This window comes from Terrapene carolina, unplaced genomic scaffold, assembly GCF_002925995.2.
Source record: "Terrapene carolina triunguis isolate 2854851 unplaced genomic scaffold, T_m_triunguis-2.0 Scaffold194, whole genome shotgun sequence".
Classification (NCBI taxonomy): Eukaryota; Metazoa; Chordata; order Testudines; family Emydidae; genus Terrapene; species Terrapene triunguis.
This window is the reverse complement of record NW_020664545.1, coordinates 13,389,164-13,410,521: the sequence shown is the minus strand read 5'-3', so window position 1 is coordinate 13,410,521 and position 21,358 is coordinate 13,389,164. Positions and strand designations below refer to the sequence as shown.

Below are 21,358 nucleotides of genomic sequence, written 5' to 3'. Positions count from 1 at the left end.
GGCCATTACAGAGGGGTCTGACTAGGAAGGCTGATGAAGGAGAAGCTTAAAGAAGCATGATAAGAGGTAGTCCAGGGAAAAGAACAGGTCTGTGACTTCACCAACCGTACTGAACAGCTCACTACAGGGCCTTGGACTGGAACCCAGAGTAGAGGGTGAGCCTGGGTTCCCCTACCATGCATTGCAGAGTAGTATTGCTTGGAGCAGTGAACAAAATGAATGCCTGAGTCACTGCTTGACTGACCAGCATAGGTCACTTGCAGGTTTAAACTAGTGTAAATGGTGGATTCCCTGTAACTTGAAGTCTTTAAATCATGATTTGAGGACTTCAGTAACTCAACCAGAGGTTAGGGGTCTATTACAGTAGTGGGTGGGTGAGGTTCTGTGACCTGCAGTGTGCAGGAAGTCAGACTAGATGATCATGATGGTTCTTTCTGACCTTAAAGTCTATGAACATAGATTCCACCGCTTATCCCACTCAAGATTATTCACCCATTTGACCTGGAATACAGGTATGGGAGAGAGAACTGGCCACCTCTCCAACTTGGGAGGGTAAGAAGGAGAACATTTTTGCCTCAGTACTTCAAGTAATGGGATGAAAAAAATATAGATCAAGGAAACCCTTCACCTTGATTTGGTAAGAGGAGAAAAATCTACAACCCTTCTCACCAGTTAAAGTGAGGGAGAGAAGAGAGAATGTTGCAGGAGGCCGAGGCCATTGTTCCAAAACAGAAGGGGTGTGTGTGCGCGCACATAGGCATTGCAAGTATTCCTGAGGGAGGACAGTGAAACTGAGTGGAAGTGACATCAGGGTAGAGTGGGTGGCTTAATGCGTGGAGTAGTGCAGAAGGGAGAAGAGGGGACACTGAATGGTCAGAGGGAACATAGTGCAAGTCTAGCTGTTAAACTTTCTTTTTGATTCTCAGCAGTAGTGGGAAAGTAGAACAGCAGGTCCTCTACTAGCTGTTACACACAACCTCCTGCAGAAATAAAAGCTGCCCCTCAAAACATTTCAGCCAGTTCCTTTGACTGCACAGGATGCAAAACTTTATAAAGAAATGCCAATACAAGTTTAACATAAAAATATGACAGGGATGGAAGAAAATAAAAATAAGACACCTTAAAAAAGTAACCTCCAAAATCTACACAGAAGGCAAGTGAGAATCCTGGAGGGAATTTTGTAAGAGGTTCTCTTTAGAGAAGCAGAATTAGAGACATGTAGTTCTCCCTTCTCTAAAAATATTATCCATGAGTAACACTCTGCAGTTTGTAGGATGTCCCAAAAGGAGCATAAGGGAAAAGAGTGTACCAAAAGAGAGTTGAAGTTCTTTTTTAACATTGAAAGCATTGTTCGAGACTCCATAGCTAGGGATGAGTCAAGTTTTACACTACAATAGGACTAAACTCCCGGTTCACAGTTTAAAGAATTGTTTCCAAATATGACATAATTAATCTTCAGAGGACAAGTGATTTTTTTTAGGTCATCTTCTGCCTAAAATTTTTCCAGAACAAATAATTAGGTTTTCTTGTTTTGTTTTTTTTTAATTCAACAATTGTTCCCTGTCATTATTTCTGGCCTGAAAGTATGTATACATAAATATTGAAAAAAAATAAATTAAAGCATTCAATTATTACTCTGTTCCTATTGTTATGTGCTGAGGCAAATAAACGGGGCATCTCCACTTGATCTCATTCACTCTGGTAAGAGCTTGGAGTAGCTCATTGAAGTCGATGGAGTTAGACCAGTAAGATCAGAATCGGTCTTGATACTCAAACTTCCACCCATAACAGTTTCAACTCAGTGATCACAAACATGAGCAAAGCTTCACTTAATTGCAGAGATACAAAAAATTGTCATGTTTACATTCATAGAAAGGCAGTTGTCAAAAATCCTACTTAGATATATTCTAAAGGCCATTATTCTTTTGAGGATTTTACCCCTTAAGTTTTGTTCCACAAAGGAAGCACATTTTTGGCATCCGGTTTTGATATTATATTTTAAACGGGTACACAAAGCCTGCATACCAGTCAGTTATGTCAAAAGAATGTTTAATCAATCTTTTAAAATCGAGCAGTACACATATATAAGTAGTTCCCCATCTTTTAGCATGAATTGGTAGATTCTAGGACTATGCTTGAATAAGAGCCACTGAATTTTGCTCTTCCATTAGATCACTGGCTTGCCCTTCTACTATGCCACCTGAAAGGCATGAATTTGTATTTGTTAAATCTGCTGTTTAAAAAGGAACTACTTTGAGTAAGTCTGCTTACCAGAATTTACATAATGGCTAAGCAGGTGGCAAGCTAGGAACAGTGGTGCAAGTAAAATCCATTTCTTATGGGTTAGGGGGAGTGGGAGGGCACCAGCTAAAAGGGGGCATGTGACCCTCCACGTGATTCCTCCCAGCCCAGGGCCCCCATGCTCTCCCCATCCCACGTTACCGGGGGGGGGGAGGGAGGAGGGAGGAAAGAGAGGAGGCTCTGTCCTCCTCCTGCTGCGCCAGAGACTTTGGAACTGCAGCAGGAAAAGGAGCAGAACATGGGGCCGCTGGGCAGCCCCATGCCAGCAGCTCCTCCAGCACAGCCCTACTGTCCCCAGCCCCGCCCTCTGCCCTTCCACACCAGAGTGCAGGGCTGGGGGCAGTACAGCCACTTGTGTCAGTCAGGGGTGTGAAAAAAACAAAAACACACCCCGACCAACAAGTTTTAATGACAAAAAAAGGGCAAGCGTGGACAGTGCTTTGTCAGCAGGAGATGCTCTCCCACCGACAAAGCTACCACCCATCATTGTTGGTGATTTTATTTTGTCGGCAGAAGAGCTCTCCTGCTGACAAACAGCAGCTACACTGAGTGCCTTACAGCGGCCAGGCTTTAGCAGCACAGCTGTGCCGCTGCAAGCTGGGGAGTGTAGACAGCCTTACATTGGTTAATAATTGAAGTGTTTGAATATCACGTGCTGCAAAGAGCTGCAGGAGACATTAAAGAGCCACTTGCGGCTCATGAGCCTCAGTCTGAGTATCACTGTTCTAGAGCATAGAGAATGAAACCGGAATCCCTCCTGGAGGCAAAAAATCCAAGAAATAAATGTTTTTAATGTGTGGCCAGAGCATCTTTTTAGTCGCTTTGCAAGCATCAGTGATGGAAACATCTGAGACAGACCATGACTGCAGCCCTGCCTTGAACTGTGGAAGTCACGCCACAACCATTTCATTTCAAAAGAGACAGAATACAAAAAAACATTCCAACATCCACTTAGTGAAGATCTTCTTGGGAACAGCATTGGATAACAGACTAAAGCCCTTCGAGAATTTAAAAGTAGAACCAAAGTACAAGAGGACACCACCAGGATGGCCACGGGAACTCTGACAGAGAGAGAAACTCAGCTAAGTCTTCAAGACCACTTTAGGCCCAACAACTGATCCACCATATACCAGATTTTTTTTCAAGGCTGAAGTTCACTACCACCAAGAAAATGACCTCTATAAGAAACTTAACCTCTTGGGACCTGAGAGGTTCAAAAGGTTTCATCAGTTTTGTCATGTACACATTAAAATCTCAAAGGGTCATGCTCTGTGTTAACCCAACGGCTGCAGACACACTGATGTAAAATTTTAACTAATTCATAATTCATGACAGGTAAATAGCCACAAAAGCTATCTAGATGAAATTGGTCATCAGGCTCAGACAGAAGGTAACCAAGTAGAGGTACCAACTTGGATCTGACTGCATCATACCACAATCCCTTACCATCAAAAAGTACGTTCTTCTAGTAGATTTCTTCCAAGGTGGCAGGACACAAGCCACCTGATTAGAGATACCATGTCTGTGAATCTCTACCCTGTCAACAGCTAAGCTGTCAGTGAGAAGGTTCCCACAACGAGATAAAGCAAGGGTATCCTAGATCAGTGGTTCTAAACCAGGGGTCCGGGGCCACCTGAGGGACCGTAAACAGGTTTCAGGGGGTCCACCAAGCAGGGTCAGTATTACACTCACTGAAGCCCCACTGCATGGGGCTGAAGCCCAGGGTCCTGAGCCCCGCCACCTGGGGCTGAAGCTAAAGCATGAGCAATGTAGCTTCGCAAGGGATCTTGTGGCATGGGGTCCCAGGTAATTGCCCTGCTTGCTACCCCTTAATGCCGGCCCTGGCTTTTAAATGCAGAAAACCAGTTACTGTGGTACAGGTAGGCCATAGAGTTTTTACAGCATGTTGGGGGAGGCGTGAGTTTCCAGGAAAAAAAAAAAAAAAAGGGTTGAGAACCCCTGTCCTAGATCTGAGACCAGACTCTGCCAAAGCCAAATCTCATCAGGCTACCTACAAAAGAGTTAGGTAGAGTCCTCTAAGGTAGAGTCCTCTGGCTTTGCATATTCACACACTTGTGAAATACATGTCCCCAACCTCATTTCCTTCCAACTACACTTGTTTATGGACACAGGAACCTCAGTGTCTGGTTCGGATTCAAACACCTACATTCTGTTTCTCCCAGTAAGATGGGGCATATTTACTGTGTGCCAGGAAGGATTAAATTTCCTCCAGAATCTTTCCTGTTAATGAGTAGCTCAAGAGCACTCATGTTTGGGGGAGTTAACCTGCAGTCTTGTCCCTATTTTCTAAAAAATCTAAGTTTGTAGTCTTATCAAACAGTGCTCAGGATTCTTGAACAGAGGTGACCAGTTCTCTTGAAGGGGGAAGAGGGGGAACAGTGTTCTGGCAGGCTGCTAGTGATATAAGGCAGACTAAGTACTTTAGAACCTTTAGAAAAATTCTTTGTTATTTTCTGCCTGCAGAAAAGGGTCTTAGGACCCTTTGGCTTCTGCTGTTGTTGAGTCAGAATACCCAGTGCAGGGGATACTGGGCTTCTTCCTTTTGAAACCAGCCATCAACATGAACAATTTCCAAGGGAAGCCTTTTCTTTTCCCCCCTTATATGAATGTTTGCCAAATGCTTGGTGCTAGGATGGCGAGTGCAAACCCAATAGCCACAACTTCTAGAATGTTTGAGTCATGCAGCACTTCTATGCCTGCAGCCAAGCAGACATTCATTCATGAGGCAGCACCTCTTGCCACTATAATACCTGCATCAAAAGTAGACTGGGTCTGCATCCTCATGAACTAGCTTCATAAGCTCCTGGTATTCCTCTTGGAGAAAAGAGGCTCAATGAGGGTTGAGGCCTTCTTACCAAGCTCCACCTGATCTCTGGTCAAGAAGACTTAGTAGACTATGGCACACAGGTTTACTGGTCTGACTGAAACCACTTTGGAATATATCTCAGTGTCACCATTTAGGATTCTGAGGCACAATACAGTGAACAAAAGTTCTTGTAATGGCCACCTCCATCACCAAGAGCTTGGGGGGGGAGGGAGGAGGGGAAATCAGAGACTTAACCAGTGGCAGTCTCATGAAGGATGGACTTTGTACAGCTACCTCATCTTGAAGTTAGTCAAAGGATTCACCACACCCTCTCCAGCTAGTCTAAAATAAGGTACCTCACATTTACAGGATTGAGAGACTGCAGAACCCTGGAGAGATTACAAATCACAATTTGGCTGATTTAGACAGCTACTGTAAGAACTGGAAGTAGGTAGGGTTCTTGCCTGAAGAGTCACAGTCTTGTATAGGCAGAGTCCTCTGGCTCATCACTATCCAAAATACAGTTCCCATCACTCTGACAGTCAATTTACCTTCACTCAAATACCTGGATTTGTTTAGACAACGGAGGGCAGGAGGGCCCTGTAGCACTCCAAGTGCTCTGCTAAGCACCAATGCTAACTGTCCAGAGACCTCAATGCAACTGTGCCAGAGTTTCCTTTCCTTGGCTTTGGTGCAAAAAGCACTCTGACTGCACTCAGATCTGACATCTGGTAACAGAGGGCAAGATTAATGCCTTAAAACTGGTACTGGCTTCATTGCAGCCTCACAGAACACCCAGAAGTGTTTGGGCAAGACTGAGTAGCACAGAGTGGTTCCCCAAATGCAGAAAGGGCAATCCAAAAAGCTTAAAACAGGAGCTGCCTAGAATACAGGGTTTCAACTGAAACATGCTGGGGAGCTGTTGACTCTTTGCACCTTCACCTCTTATGCGAAGCTTCATCTTATCCAGCAAAGTGAGGCTCAGTATCATATATGACATATAACAAAGCCATTTGAGCGATGAATATTGGTGAGGGAAGGGACTCCTACACTGATACAGGTGGTGCTGGCACCAAGTTCTGATGGGTGAGCTATCATGGCCAACTCGAGTTTCAGCTCCAAGGGTTTACCCTTTTAAGTACACTGGCTGACCTCAGGAGTCTTCCTGGGCTGCCGAAAGGAGAGCTTCAGTCCTCTGCAAAGAGCTCCTCCTGTTTCTTCAGTGCCATGGTGACACTTGCTGACATGTCACCCATGCAAATCACAGAGGTAAACACAACCAACTTGGCCATCAGTACTGGACACTGTTCTACCACACAAGTTTTGAACCTACTGAGCAGTCTTCCTTGGAAGCCACACCTGAAATAAAACAAAAGAGACACTACTGCAAGAAGGGAAGTGCCAGACCAATGAACAATCACCAGAGAGAGACTGATACTGAATCACTGAGGTGCCTAGACTCCAACACTAGTGTGCCAAGAACAACATTACAACCAAGCATGGCTAAAGAAATAAAAACCTCACTCTGGAGAAACTGTTTAGACCTTCACACTAAGGCTGACAAATCAGGAAAAGCACTCACAGCAAACCCCTCACATATAAAAACAGGTCTAAGTGACGCAGAGGTGGTCCTGTGGGAAATTAATGTAATCAGAATTAAATATTTTATCAGAACATATACTCACATGGAGGCAGAATTAAGGTTACAACCATAATTCTGGCATTTACTAACAATTCAATGCTTGACTTTGTAAGTTTAGTGTTCCTTTAACAGTTTACTTTTAATATGAATTCCCATTTAATTAACATTGCAGCTGTAACAGTTGTTCTACCAAGTTGCAATTATGTTCACTCGGCAGTCTCCAACATACATGAGATTTTGTTTTTCTGCATTTTATTCTTCATCTTATTCCAAAAGAACAACTCTGTCTACCACCTTTGTACGTTGGAAGTATCTGGATATGCCAGACTGATTGACTTCAGCTAAAGCTCATCTTTCCTTTCACAAATTATTCAAAGCCTACAGAAGTTCTCCCTGCTATTTTTAAAACTACTAAGAAGTTTATAGTACAGTTTAAAAAGGGATATCACCTTAGCTAAGTAAAACAACCACAGTTGCTTCTGTAGCCTCTCTCATCACCCGAAAAGACAACTCACACCAGGCCCAAATTCAAGACTTATTTAATGGCCACAACAATCCCACCTTCACTGCCTCCGACCCTGATACTACTTTCCTGGGAGGCAATGTGCACATTCTCCACCAGTTGTGATTTTTCCTTCATCCCATCTCTCCCCCTGTGCCCTGGCCTGAATTCCCCCTCATGCACATCCTCTCTTCAGGCCCTCCCATTCCCAAACATATCATATGCCTCTCATTCTCTCCCGGGCATGGACTCCTCTCCTTCTCTCTTCCACCTACTCTCTAGAGCCTAGATACACTCAACTCTTCCCCCTCCTTTTCCCAAATGTCCACCCAAACTACAGATCAATGGACAAAGAGAAAGCAGCAGATGTATATATTTTAACTATCATCTTTGATACAATGCATCTCAATCTACTCATCATTCATTCAACTGGTCTGAAAATCATCATCACACACTGAAAGCCGACTGAAGAAATGGAAACAAAACATTCTACTAAGTGGCAAATCTCTGAATTGGGGAGGTGAGATCACTGATATAGGCTCACAGGATTTAACATTAGAATCTGTAAAGATTAGAAACATAGGAAGAAAATAAACATGGCTTGGAAAAACGCAAATAAATCTAAAATACAACCAATAGGGAGGAGAAACCTGGAAGTCAGCAATGCTGATCAAGACCTACGGGCAAGTGGACAGCAAATTGGACATTAGAACTCATCTAATGTATCATTAATTCTCAAAACCTTTTATAATGTAAGATTACAAGCAAAGAATCTTTAGCTTTTGTATTGACTCACTCTAACCATTAGAAAGCAAGGAAATATCCAATTAAGGGGTCATTCCTTAACATCCCACCCTCATTCACACTTCACAACTCAGTATCATGCACCTCTAACATGTACACACAACACTACAAACTCACTGGACCTCAAAACCTGAACTCCAACTTCAGCAACATGACATATGCTTGAAGACATCTCTTTACTAAATTATTCTATTGTGTGTTATGTGCACATGAGGGAAACATGAGGTTGGAATCAAGCTTGTGCATTCCATGCAAGTGTTATTAACAGAGATAACTTGGTGTGGATATTGGGTTAGAGATGCATGGTACTTTGTGACTGATAGGAAAACTCAGAGCAGGTAAACATGAACCATGGGTGTTAAGGGTGGATCAGTAGATGTTACATTTAATAAGTTTAGATTGCTTAATTTTTTTTGGGTGGTAATTTCCCTAGGTTTTATTAAGTGTGGTGTTTGAGGGGGTATCAAGATAAGGGAAAAGCAATGGGGGAGGGGAAATGTGCACATCCCCTATAGACACCATGCAGTAGTTTCCTTCCCTTCTTCCACTGGTTTCCCCCATGTTAAGTAGGGGCAGGGTTCTCTCCTGGATTACTGCCCCACATAGGAGCTCTTCTCTTCCATTATTTTTGTACCACATAATGCTCATTCTGCACCCTGGTTCCTGGCACTATTAGTCTCCTTACCAGGCATTCTAAGGAAAAGAAAATGTGAGAGCATCAGAAAAAAAAGACAGTGGACTTCAACAAAGCAGACTTTACCAAACTGAAAGAACTGGTAAGTAACCTCCCATGGAAAGAAAATCTCAAGGAAAAAAGGAGCGCAGGAGAACTGGCAGTTTCTCAAACAGACAATATTAAAGGCACATCAGCAAACTATACCAATGCAAAGGAATGAAAGGAAGAGGCAAATATGGCATCATCAGGAGCTCTTTAATAACTTAAATAAAAGGAATCCTGCAAAAAGTGGAAACACGGAAAATTGCTAAGGATGAGTACAAAAATTGGCATCACAGAGACTTAGTGGGAGAATACGTGTGACTGGAATATTGGTATAGAAGGATACAACTTGCTCAGGAAGGACAGGCAGGAAAAGAGGGAGGAGGTGTTGCCTTATATATTAAAAATGTATACACTTGGACTGATGTTGAGATAGAAATAGGAGACAGACTTGCTGAAAGTCTCTGGGTAAGGATAAAAGGGGTAAAAACCAAGGGTTAGAACTGGAAGGGACCTTGAAAGGTCATTGAGTCCAGCCCCCTGCCTTCACTAGCAGGATCAAGTACTGATTTTTGCCCCAGATCCCTAAGTGGCCCCCTTAAGGATTGAACTCACAACCCTGGGTTTAGCAGGCCAATGCTCAAACCACTGAGCTATGCCTGCCTCCCTCCCTCCCCTCTGGTAGGGTGTACTACAGACCATCTAACCAGGAAGAAGAGGTGTACAAGGTTTTTTTTAAAACTCCAAAGCACAGCACTTGGTGGTGATGGAGGACTTCAACTACCCAGACATCTGTTGGGAAAATGACACAGAAGGGCACAAATTATCCAATACGTTCCAAGAACCTGTTGGAGACAATTTTTTATTTCAGAAGGTGGAGAAAGCTACTAGGGGAGAAAGCTACTGTTCTAGATTTTATCTTGACAAATAAGGAGGAACTGGTTGGAAATTTTAAAAAGAGGAAGGCAGGTTGGGTGAAAGTGATCATGAAATGGCCGAGTTCATGATTCTAAGGAATGATAGGAGGGAAAACAGCACAATAAAGATAATGGATTTCAAGTAGGCAGAGTTTAGCAAACTCAGGGAGTTGGTAGGTAAGATCCCATGGGAAGCAAGTCTAAGGGGGAAAAACAGTTCAAGAGTGTTGGCAGTTTTTAAACAGACATTATTAAGAGCACAAGAGAAAACTATCCCACTGCACTGGAAAGATAGGAAGTATGGTAAGAGACCACCCTGGCTTAATCACAAGCTCATCAATGATCTAAAACTCAAAAAAGAAAGTCTTACAAAAAGTGGAAACTAGGTCAAATTACAATGGATGAATATATAAAAAAATACTAATACAAGTACGTAGGGACAAAATTAGAAAGGCCAAGGCACAAAATGAGATTAAACTAGCTAGAAACAGAGACAAGTAAGAAGAAAACATTTTACAAATATACTGAAAGCAAGAGTAAGATCAAGGACAGGGTAGGCCCATTATTCAATGAGAAGGGGAAACAACAACAAAAAATATGGAAGTGGCAGAAGTGCTTCAGTTTTCACCAGAAAGACTCAACATCTATCATAGTGAATGCCAGTGAAAATAAGGTGGGATAGGAAGCTAAAATAGGGAAAGAACAAGGCTTCAAGTCACCAGGGCCTGATGAAATGCATCCTAGAATACTCAAGGAGCTGACTGAGGAGATATCTGAGCCATTAATTACCTTCAAAAAGTCATAGAAGATGGGCAAGATTCTAGAGGACTGTAAAAGACAAATATAGTGTCAATCTATAAAAAGGGAAATAAGGACAACCTGGGGAAATACAGACCAGTCATCTTAACTTCAGTACCTAGAAAGATAATGGAGCAAATAATTAACCAATCAATTTGCAAACGTCTATAAAATAATAAGGTGGTAAGTAACAGTCAACATGGATTTGTCAAAAATAAATTGCGTCAAACCAACCTAACAGCTTCCTTGGACAGGGTAACAAGCCTTGTGGATAGGGGGGAAGCGGTAGATGTGGTATATCTTGACTTTAGTAAGGCTTTTGATACTGTCTCAGGTTACCTTCTCATAAATAAACTAGGAAAATATGACCTAGATGGAGGTGCTATAAGGTGGGTGCACAACTGGTTGGAAAACCGTTTGCAGAGATTAATGATCAGCAGTTCACAGAGAAGCTGGAAGGGCAAATCGATTAGGTCCCGCGGGGATCAGTTCTGGTTCCGGTTCTATTCAATATCTTCATCAATGATTTAGATAAAGGCATAGAGAGTACACTTATAAAGTTTGTGGATGATAAGCTGGGAGAGGTTGCAAGTGCTTTGGAGGCTAGGATTAAAATTCAAACTGATCTGGACAAACTAGAGAAATTATTTGAAGTAAAGAGGGTGAAATTCAATAAGGACAAATGCAAAGTACTCCACTTAGGAAGGAACAATCAGTTGGCACACATACAAAATGGAAAATGACTGCCTAGGAAGGAGTACTGCGGAAAGGGATCTGGGGGTCACAATGGACCGCAAGCTAAATATGAGTCAACAGTGAAACACTGTTGCAAAAAAAGCAAACATCATTCTGGAATGTATTAGCAGGAGTGTTGTAAGCAAGACACAAGAAGTAATTCTTCCGCACTGATTAGGCCTCAACTGGAGTAGCGTGTCCAGTTCTGGGCGCTACATTTCAGGAAAGATGTGGACAATTTGGAGAAAGTCCAGAGAAGAGCAACAAAAATGATTAAATGTCTAGAAAACACGACCTATGACAGAAGATTGAAAAAATTGGGATTGTTTAGTCTGGAGAAGAGAAGACAGAAGGGATGTGAAAACAGTTTTCAAGTACATAAAAGGTTGTTACAAGGAGAAGGGAGAAAAATTGTTCTTGTTAAACTCTGAGAATAGGACAAGAATCAATGGACTTAAATTGCAGCAAGGGTGGTTTAAATTGGACATTTGGAAAAACTTCCTGTCAGGGTACTTAGGCACTGGAATAAATCGCCTAGAAAGGTTGTGGAATCTCCATCATAGGAGATTTTTAAGAGCAGGTTAGATAAACAACTGTCAGGGATGGTCTAGATAATACTTAGCCCTGCCATGAATGCAGGGCAATGGACTAGATGACCTCTCAAGGTCCCTTCCAGTCCTACTATTCTATGAATAGAATACAAGCATGTAGGGACAAATTCAGAAAGGTTAAGGCACAAAGGGAGTTACACATAGCAAGGCAGTAATAAGAGGGTTTTTTAAATAAATTAGGAACAAGAGAGAGGAAGGAAAGTGTAGGTTCTCTACTTAACAGGAAAGGAGAGCTAATAATAGAAGACATCAAGAAGGCTGAAGTGTTTAATAACTATTTTGCTTCAGTCTTCACTAAAAAGGCAAATTGTGACCAGATACTTAACAAAATTAATATTAACAAGGGGGAAGGAAGGAACACAAGCCAAAACAGGGATAGAACAGGTTAAAGAATATTTAGGTAAGTTATGTATTCAGATCAGCAGGGCTGGATGAAATGGACCCCAGATACTTAAGAAACTAGCTGAAATAACCTTGGAACCATTACCAATTATCTTTAAGAACTCACGGAGGACAAGGAGGTCCCAGAGGACTGGAGAAGAGTAAATGTAGTACCTATCTTTAAAAAGAGATGGTGAAGGAAGAGGACCTGGGGAAATTATAGACCAGTCAGCCTAGCTTTGATACCTGAAAAGATACTGGGACAAAACATTAAACAATCAATCTGTAAGCACCTAGAGGATAACAGGGTTGTAAGTAAAAGCCAACATGGATTTTGTCAACAATACAACAAGCCAAACCAACCTAATTTCTTTTTCTAATAGTATTACTGCCCTGGTTGTTGGTAGGGGGTGGGAAGGGAAGAAAAGATGTAGACATGATATATCTGGATTTTAGAAAGGCTTCTAACAGTCCCACATGACATCCTCATAAGAAAACTAGGGAATCATGGTCTAGAAGAAGCTCTATAAAGTGGGTGCAAAACTGTATGAAAGATCATACCCAAAGAGCAGTTATCAATGATTTGTTGACAGACTGGGATGGCATATCTAGTGGGTCACACAGGAGTCGGTCTTGGGTCCAGTAGTATTAAGTAATTACTTGCATAACAGAGAGGAGAGTATGCTTATATATAATCTGTGGGTGACACCAAGCTGGAATAGGTTGCTAGAACTTTGGAGGACAGAATTAGAATTCAAAACAACCTTGACAAATGGAGAATTGGTCAGAAATCAACAAGACGAAATTCAGTACAGACAAGTACTACACTTAGGAAGAAAAAAAGAATCAAATTCACAACTATAAAATGGGAAATAACTGCCTAGGCAGTAGTACTTTTGAAAAGGATCTGGGGGTTATAGTGCATCACAAACTGCATATGAGTCAACAAGCTGCAAAAAAGGTGAATATCATTCTGGAGTGTATTAACAAGAGTGTTGTAAAACACGGGAGGCAACTGTCCCACTTACTCAGCACTGAGTCCAGTTTTGGGCACCACACATTAGGAAAAATGTGGATAAATTGGAGACAGTCCAGAGGAGAGCAATGAAAATGATATAAGGTGTAGAATACCTGACCTCTGAAGGGGGGTTAAAAAACTGGACATGTTTAGTCTTGAAAAAGTGGTGACCTGATAGTCTTCAAATATGTTAAAGCAGTTATAAAGAGGACAATGATCAATTGTTTTCCATGTCCACAGAAGGTATGATCAGAAGTACTGGGCTTGATCTACAGAAAGAGATTTAGGCTAGATACTAGGAAAGGCAAAGCAAAGTTACATGTTTCAGCCCTGCCACTTGGGGCTCAGGCTTCAGATTAGGCTCAAGTATCACATTGAAATGTAAGTACAATATTTACATTTCAATTGATTTATTTTATAAGTGTGGTAAAAATGAGAAAGTAAGCAATTTTTCAGTAATACTGTGCTGGGACACTTCTGCATTTTATGTCTGATTTTGGAAGCAAGTAGTTGTGGTACACATGACAAATCAGACTCCTGAAAGGGGTATAGTAGTCTGGAAAGGTTGAGAACCACTGTGTCAGACCAATGATCAATCCTACCCAGTGTCCTCTCTTCTGACAGTGGCCAATGCCAGTTGCTTCAGAAAGAATGAACAGAATAGGGCAATTATTGAGTGATCCATCGCAGCATCCACTCCCAACTTCTGGCAGTCAGAGGCTAGGGTAACCCAGAGGATAGGCTTGCATCTCTGACCATCTTGGGTAATAGCCATCCAGGAACTTATCTAATTCTTTTTTAAAACTTACAACATCCCCTATACTGGCTGACTGTGCACTGCGTGAAGTAGCACTTCCTTAGGTTTGTTTTAAACCTGCTACTTATTAATTTCACTGGGTGAGCCCTGCTTCTTGTGTTATGTGAAGGAGTAAATACCACTTCCTTATAAACTTTCTCTGCATCATTCACGATTTTATAGACCTCTAGCACAGGGGTGGCCAACCTGTGCCTGAGAAGGAGCCAGAATTTACCAACGTACATTGCCAAAGAGCCATAGTAATACATCTGCAGCCCCCCACATGAGCTCCCCCGCTCCCAGCGTCTCCCACCCACCAGCGCCTCCCCCTACCTACCCACACCTCCTGATCAGCTGTTTCATGGCATGCAGGAGGCTATGGGGTGGGAGGGGGGAGGAGCAAGGGCACTGCAGGCTCAGGGGAGGGGGCAGGGCACATTGGAAAGTTGGCGCCTGTAGCTCTAGCGTTGGTGCCTATACAAGGAGCCGCATATTAACTTCTGAAGAGCCGCATGTGGCTCCGGAGCCACAGGTTGACCACCCCGCTCTAGCATATCTCCCCTTAGTCATCTGTTTTCCAAGATGAAAAGTCCCAATCTTTTTAACCTCTCCTCATATGGAAGCTGTTCCATCCCCCTAATCATTTTTGCTGCCCTTCTCTGTACCTTTTCCAGTTCTGATATTTTTTTTTTGAACCAGGGTAACCAGAACTGCACAGAGTATTCAAGGGGTGAGTGTACCATGGATTTATATAGTGGCATTATGATTTTTTCCATCTTATTATCTATCCCTTTCCTAATGGTTCATAACATTGTTAACTTTTTAGACTACCATTGCACATTGAGCGGATGTTTTCACAGAACTATCTATGATGATTCCAGGATCTTTCTTGGGTGGTAACAGCTAATTTAGACCCCATCATTTTATATGTATACTTGGGATTATGTTTTCCAATGTGCATTACTTGCGTTTATCAACACTGAATTTCATTTGCCTTTTTGTTCCCCAGTCATCCAGTTTTGTGAGATCTTTTTGTAACTCTTCACAGTCAGCTTTGGCTTTAGCGACCTTGAGTAGTTTTGTATTATCTGCAAATTTTGCCACCTCATTGTTCACCCCTTTTTCCATGTCATTTATGAATACACTGAACAGTACTGGTCCCAGTACAGACCCCTGGGGGACACCACTATTTACCTCGCCCCATTCTGAAAACAGACCATTTATTTCTATCCTTTGCTTTCTGTCTTTTAATCAGTTACTGATTCATGAGAGGATCCCTCTTATCCCATGACTGCTTACTGTGCTTAAGAGCCTTTGGTGAAGGACCTTGTCAAAGGCTTTCTGAAAGTCCAAGTACATTATATCCACTGGATCACTCTTGTCCACGTGTTTGTTGACCCCCTCAAACAATTTTAATAGATTGGTGAGGCATGATTTCCCTTTACAAAAACTATGTTGTGTTCATCTGGGTGTCTGGTAATTCTGTTCTTTACTATAGTTTCAACCAATCTACCTGGTGCTGAAGTTAGGCTTATCAGTCTGTAATTGCCAGGATCACTTCTGGAGTCTTTTTTAAAAACTGGTATCACATTAGCTATCCTCCAGTCATCTGGTACAGAAGCTGATTGAAGTGACGGATTACATACTACATACAAGGGTTAGTAGTTTTGCAATTTCATATTTGAGTTCCTTCAGAACCCTTGGGTGACTACCATCTTGTCCTAGTGACTAATTACCGTTTATCAATTTGTTCCAACACCTCTATCGACACATCCATTTGGGACAGTTCCTCAGATATGTCACCTAAAAAGAATGGCTCCGGTGTGAGAAACTCTCTCACATCCTCTGCAGTGAAGACCAATGCAAAGAATTCATTTAGTTTCTCCACAATGGTCTTATCTTCCTCGATCATCCAGTGGCCCCATTTCTGGTGTACTTAAAAATTACTGTTAGTTTTTGTGTCTTTTGCTAGTTGCTCTTCAAATTCTTTTTTGACCTGCCTAATTATACTTTTACACTTAACTTGCTAGAATTTATGCTCCTTTCTATTTTCCTCAGTAGGATTTGACTTCCAATTTTTAAAGGATGCCTTTTTGCCTTTAACCGCTTCTTTTACTTTGTTGTTTAGCCATAACAACAGTTTTTTGCTCCTCTGTGTTTTTTTAATTTAGGGTATACATTTAATTTGACAAATTACACCCAGTTCATAAAACCAGACTTCATGGTGGGAAGGCTGATGATAGGGTCCAGAAGACAAGACAGCAGGATGGAAGAGGCCAGTCACCATCCTGACCTTCCCAATGCTGAAGGAATATGATGTGGAGGGTCAGGACATTCCTCTTCTGCCCCCCACCTAATAATTCCAGTTCAAGCAATTTCTAGGATTAGGAGGCCAACTTAGAATTCTAGAGCAATTGGCACTAATTAGCACTGCTGCCATCTCCAAGGCTCCCCCCAAAGAGTAGCATAGTAAGCAGAAAGAAGCAGGTTGTAGAGCTGGGTTCACATCTCCCCTTCAGTGCCTTCTATAGCACAGCTCTGCCACTATGTCATAGATGGTGATGCTTGACATAAGGGAAACCTTCAAGCAGCGATGTCTCCTACAGGAGCTGTAGACAACTGTTGCCAGGCAAGACTCCCACTCTCAGAATGGGGGCATTAAAACAAAGGGTTCATTGGGGAGAAAGGCATATCCCCATCCCTCCTATATCCTCCACTACTACTTCCCCCCGCACTCCTAATCAGCACCTTTCTTGTCTCCAGCTCTACCACGTGTTAGTGTAAGATAGATCAAGAGACTATCTCTGCCTGTCAGATTCCAAAATTGCTCCCTGGACATGCTCCCTCCTCAGCACAAATTTCAGTTAAAGAAAACTGAAAATCCACTCCCTCTACCCATGTGGTGCTCACAGCAAGGAAGAAAAGAAAAGGGAGCTGGGATATGAGGGGTAGTGAGCAATGTCTTTCCCAGCTGCATTCCTCTGAGTTCAGCCTCAGACAGCAATTTATCTTTGGATCAGTACAGTAACCACTACTGTCAGACTGACAAATCATAGATGGTTCATCAAACTTAATTATGCAGGTGAAGATGAGAGTAAGTAAAGGGAAACAGGGAGTATTGATGGAAGTGAGGGATGATGTACTGGCAATGCCAGTTTATCAAACACCCTGAGGATGATCAACTACGGGGACTGCCTGGGGAGTAGGGCTCCTGACTGTCTCCTACAAGGAGCGGGAGGAGTTTTAACTTTTCCTCTCTTCTGTTAGAAACCAGAAGGGGTCAGCATAGTTACAGGTTTCAGAGTGGTAGCCGTGTTAGTCTGTATCAGCAAAAACAATGAGGAATCCTTGTGGCACCTTAGAGACTAACAAATTTATTTGGGCATAAGCTTTTGTGGGCTAGAACCCACTTCATCAGATGCACGAAGTGAAAAATACAGGAGCAAGTATAAATACATGAAAGGATGCGGGTTGCTTTACCAAGTGTGAGTTCAGTCTAACGAGATAAATCAATTAACAGCAGGATACCAAGGGAGGAAAAATAACTTTTGAAGTGGTAAGAGACAGTTGACAAGAAGGTGTGAGTAACAGTAGGGAGAAATTAGTATTGGGGAAATTAAGTTTAGGTTTTGTAATGACCCAACCACTCCCAATCTTTATTTATTGATTGGTGTTTTGGAACCAAACCCTGCTACAAACCCCAGTGCCAACTCTGTCCACATATCTATTCAAGGGACACCATCATAGGACCTAACGCTATTCGGGGCTCGTTCACTTGCACATCTACCAATGTGATATATGCCATCATGTGCCAGCAAAGCCCCTCTGCCATGTACATTGGCCAAACCGGAGAGTCTCTATGCAAAAGAATAAATGGACACAAATCTGACATCAGGAATCATAACATTCAAAAACCAGTAGGAGAACACTTCAATCTCTCTGGTCACTCAATAACAGATCTCAAAGTGGCAATTCTTCAACCAAAAAAATTCAAAAACAGACTCCAACGTGAAGCTGCAGAACTGGAATTAATTTGCAAACTGGATACCATCAGATTAGGCCTGCTGTTAATTGATTTATCTCATTAGACTGATCTCACACTTGGTAAAGCAACCCCCATCCTTTCATGTATTTATACCTGCTCCTGTATTTTTCACTTCATACATCTGATGAAGTGGGTTCTAGCCCACGAAAGCTTATGCCCAAATAAATTTGTTAGTCTCTAAGGTGCCACAAGAACTCCTTGTTTTTTTAGCATAGTTGGTAAGTTATAAACAGTAAGTTTAAAAATAGTTATATATCACCAACATTCGATGACACAAGAACCCATAGGGATGTGAACGTATGAGGTCAGCAGTCTGGGGTTTCTAGGTGCCAAGGTCATGTAGCTGCAAAGATCAAAAAAACTGGAGACACCCTGATGTATTTCTGAAAAAGAGGATTTTAAAATTTATATTGTATCCAGCAGCAAATACTAATGTTCCTAAGACCCTCAAAAATTAAAGAGAGCCTCAGAGTGTTCTGTATTTTTAGGGCTTGTTTACACTGGGAAGTTTACCAAAATAGCTATTCTGGAATGGCGGTTTCAGTATAACCCCCTGTGTGGACACTTATTCCAAAGTAAGACTGCTCACAAAGGGCTTGTACCAATATAACTATTCCGGAGTAATTATTCCAGAATAGCTACTTCCATAAATGTTCAGGGCTTCAGATAGTAAGGGCCCATGAAAATCAGATGTCTGATACAACCTTAACCATGATACCACTAACACTTTTCCATAATACATCTCTGCCCTGAAATTCTTACAATCAACATAGGTAACAAAGAAAAGGGGGGGGGGAGGGGGAGAGAATCACTTCAGGAAACAGAGGGTGAAGGTTCCTGGGACTGCTTAGAGAGGTGAGTTTTAAAGGAAAGAGGCTGAGCTTCTGGCAGATGTAGACAGGATGTTGCAGCTATAGAAGGTAAAAGTGATAGAAGGCACAAAAATAGGAATGGGGAAAGGAGACAAAGGTTTGAAGAAGGCAAAAGGATGAAGCAGAGAGTGAATGAAGAAAAGAGACAGAGATGGTGGGGGTTAAAGGCAATGTAGGGCCTTCTATGAGGATTATGCTCCTTTTATGAATTCAGAGACAGGAAGCCAAGGAAGGATCACAGTAACATTAAGTCACAGGAAAGAAAGATGACTTTGGCAGCAGCATTTCAAACAGACTGGAAGGATAAGAAACAAGAGAAGGAAAGGCCAGACAAGAAATTACAGTAATAAAGGGAAGAAGTGACCAGGATATGGACAAGCGTTTTAGCAGTCAATACAGGACAAATTTTGAAGAAAGAAGCAACAGGTGTTAGCAAAAAGACAACATGGGGCAGAGTAGAATAAAAGGTCATAGCAAGATTACAGGCTGAGACACAAGAAAAAGTAGAGTATCAGAGGGGTAGCCGTGTTAGTCTGGATCTGTAAAAAGCAACAGAGAGTCCTGTGGCACCTTTAAGACTAACAGATGTACTGAAGCATAAGCTTTCGTGGGTGAATACCCACTTTGTCGCACGCATGAGAAAGAGTAGAGTTATTAATGAAGACAGAAAAGAGAAATTAGGAGAAAAGATGAGAAGGTCTACTTACCAGTAACTAGTTTTGAGTAGATTGTCAGTACACATCCTCATTACTTGAATGCAGGATGCATGGGCCAGCACTGCCAACACAGAAGTTGAGATAGTGGCTGGACACCCAAGATGTCAGCATCAGCTAAGTATGCTAGAATGGATAGGGGGTATGGAAGTGTCATGAGTATATAGGGATACAGGGGTGATAATGAATTTATAAGTGGTGATGAAGTCAGAAAGAGGAAAGTATGCAGAAGAAGCGAAAACGGAGAACTGAAGGACAATGGCAGACAGAAAGAGGTGAGTATGAAAAACTGTTCAAAGGAAACTGAGTTGTCAGCAACTCTAACTAATTGTATGACACCCCATCTATTCAATACATCATCCAAGTACAAGATAAGGAAGAAAAAGAAAAAAAATCACAACAATCAAGAGGGCTAAGTCATCAATCATGTCAAAGGCAGCAAAAATTAATAAGAGAACACTCTATGTGACCCAGCCCCTTCCTCCTTATCCCCTCCACAATATCAACATATCCAAGACCCCATGACCCAAAATATTCCCCCATCTGCTTCTACCAGGGCACAAAACACACCCTCCCACACATACACTCCCCCCAAACATCACACACACACGCTCTGCTCCACACATACACTTCATCATCAATCACCCTGCATCAGAAGCAGATACAACACACACTCTCCCCATGGGCCAGATCCACATACACACTCTCTCCACACACACACATTCTTCCCATCACCCAGCTCACTACACATACAGGTGGTCAATACACTCGGCTTTACTCGAAAAATCTCTCACCAGAGCAACCTCACTGACGGTAACACGAGTGGAGCGCTAATATAGCCAAGGTTTTGCACAGTCTCTGGCATTTAACACGATGTGGGGTAACCTTATTCAGAGCAGGTCTAACTTACAGTGCTAATGTGAATGCACATGGGATCCCTGTCCACACTAGTACTCCCACCCACTGCGACCACCAGTCAGTGGAGTTGCTCTAGTCTTACCAATAGTGGGAAATTAAAATGGATGTAGACAAGCCCACACCCGCTCCCCCTGGCCTGCATCCTACACACACAATACCACTGCAACCAGCTCCACTTCTCCCCTCCACAGGCCCCAGCTCTGGTCTGATGTGCTCCCGCAGGCCCAGGGTCTCCCCCTCCAACAGGCCCGGATCCGCCCCTCCCCCCACACACAGGCCCAGGGTCTCCCCCTCCAAGAGGCCTAGGTCTGCCCCTCCCCCCACACACAGGCCCCAGGTCTCCCCCGCAGGCCCAGGCCACAGCCTCGCTCTCGCGCCCAGCGTAGCCCCCCTTCCCACCGCCAGGAGGCAAGTCCGGCCTGGCCCCAGCCTACCCGCACACCTCGGCCAGCCTGGCCTCACCTGGCGGCGGCTCCGGCAGGGCCTGGGCAGCGGGAGGGTAACAGCTCCGCAGCGCGCACAACAAGCCGCTCGCTGCGCCGCCTGCACACGCCCCCCGCTCCGCCCACCGACCCCCATTGGTTACTTTGCGCACGTGGCCGGCGCCCTATTGGAACAACGCTCAGTCCGTCAATGGTACCCCCGGGGGCGGGCTCTCCCAGCAGGCGGGAGTGGGGGAGCGGAGGCCGGGATGGGGGGGGAGGCTGGAGTGGGAGCCCCGGGCCTGGAGCGGGGAGTCACCTGGGCTGCCTGCGCAATG

The 21,358-nt window shown here is 43.1% G+C and overlaps 1 protein-coding gene across 4 annotated transcripts in view; it reads right to left on the bottom strand.

Moving 5' to 3' along the window:
- The window catches only part of ELAVL1 (ELAV like RNA binding protein 1), a 96,716-nt gene extending 75,580 nt beyond the window's left edge, over positions 1–21,136 (bottom strand). The window contains exon 1 of one of the 4 annotated variants that reach the window (XM_024203232.3): positions 21,061–21,136. The gene's annotated coding sequence lies outside the window, so the exon portion shown is untranslated. Of the gene's footprint in view, positions 1–6,280; positions 6,304–18,358; positions 18,402–21,040 lie in introns of those variants that run through there. The other 3 variants (XM_024203234.3, XM_024203233.3, XM_024203235.3) reach the window with 3 other exon arrangements.
- Between the last annotated feature and the right edge of the window lie 222 nt (positions 21,137–21,358).